Below are 1905 nucleotides of genomic sequence, written 5' to 3'. Positions count from 1 at the left end.
GGGACGATCAGTGGAATGTTGCTCCAGAATTTTCCCCGTTCTGCTCCAGGTGATTTTCTGTACATATCGTCCAGGCCGATTTGGACATCGTCCAGGCCGATCGGCATTGTAGAAAATGTCGGCCTGAGAATAGTTCTGAGAACCGTCCAGGACGATCCAAAATGGTCTGATCGTCCTGGGACGATTTGGCGATCGGCCGGGCCGATCTGAAGATTATAAAGCTGATTTCAGTCATTTTGAAGAGAGAGAAAAATCAAATTAAAAATAAAAATATCTTTGAGGAGAGAGAAAGTCGAGAGATTTTGTGGAAAAGTTGATTTTCGGACGACGCGGAGCCGTTTTCATCCGAAGTGACTGTTCAGAATATTGCTGTACGCAAGGTTCTGGGAAAGGGAAGGAAGTCCAGGAGTAGAGTTCTGAGTTCTGATCCATATAGGTATTGTTTGTACCATTTGATTTTTGTACAGTCATGGCTTTTCTGTTCCGTCTTTCTTTCTGTTCAAAAGCCATGTACTGTATCTGTAGATGATTGTTTTGAGGAAAAATGAAAAGATAGATGTTTTGTTCCACTGTGATTGATGATAAATAGTAGCTCTGTGGTTGTGTGTCTGTTGAGTTTAAGTAATTTGGAAGATTCAGTTCAGTAACCAAATTCCAAAGCCAGATCCTGGATAAAAAGGTTTTGTCGTGGTCCGGCTAGGGCGGAATCCGTCCCCGTCGGGTCGGGTCGTGACATTATATATAAGAGCTTCAAACTGGATCTTAATTTCAACAAACTGACATAATCGTCCAGAACAATATTCAAATCGTCCTGTACGATTAGTTCAAATCATTGAGTATCATCCAGAACATTACCCTGAATGCGTGTTTGGACGATGAAAAACAAAACTGATCGTCTAAGATGATTTTATGATCGGCCCGGACGATTAGTTCAAAACCTAAAAAATCGTCTAGAACATCGCCCTGGATGGATGTCTGGCCGATGAAAAATAACTTGATTGTCCATGACGATCTCATGATCATCCGAGATGATTAGTATAAAACATCACATATCGGCCAGAGCATCGCCCTGAATGGAGCCAGACTAAATATTGATTGTCCAGAAAGAACTAAGGTTTGTGAACTGATCGTCCCGGACGATCCTGAGATCATCCAGGACAATATGATCAAATAATAAAATCTTAATTATTTTCTTTAATTACCAGAATAATTTAGGCATAATTATACTGCATCGTTATGGATGATGTCCAAAAATAAAACATACCTAAAAAGGTCTGGTGGTTGTTTCTTTCTACTTTGATCCTATCATCCCGGCCGATACTAATATCATCCACAATGATTCGCTTAATTGTGGTTTCCTTAACCAGGAAGCCCTAATTAGGGTTTCTATTTTTCACAGATCGTCCAAGATGATTTTTGGATCATCCCGGATGATGTGATCAAAATAGAAAACATTAACAATCAGACAATTTTTTCCCCCGAGTGTGTGTATGCAAGGTTACTTAGCATCAAAACTCACATCGTATACAATTGACTCAAGAAAGGGAATAAAGACACTTGACATACATTACAAGCTGACTCAATCCTAATCTATCCAATCTTGAGCTGATTTGATTTGCAATTTGATCATGTGGACCCGAAATATTAGTAGGCAAGGCTGTCATAGAAAAAATAGAAGTAACAGAAATGTTTGCTATCAACAAAATTATATTCCCTCAAATTAGATTCGTAACACCACTTTCCATTCAGAATAAAAGCTTAAACTCATAAATCAAATATAAAATGAGTATTAAAAGAAGAGTAAAGAGATCTAATACCCATCAAGTCATCTTGCCAAAAGAATGATGAACTAGCACCAATGCCCCATTGAATAAATGTTCACGTTGCCATTTAATTTTATTAAGC

The sequence above is a fragment of the Dendrobium catenatum genome, unplaced genomic scaffold, assembly GCF_001605985.2.
Source record: "Dendrobium catenatum unplaced genomic scaffold, ASM160598v2 fragScaff_scaffold_166, whole genome shotgun sequence".
NCBI classification, from domain to species: Eukaryota; Viridiplantae; Streptophyta; class Magnoliopsida; order Asparagales; family Orchidaceae; genus Dendrobium; species Dendrobium catenatum.
Note: the sequence above shows the minus strand (reverse complement) of the source record.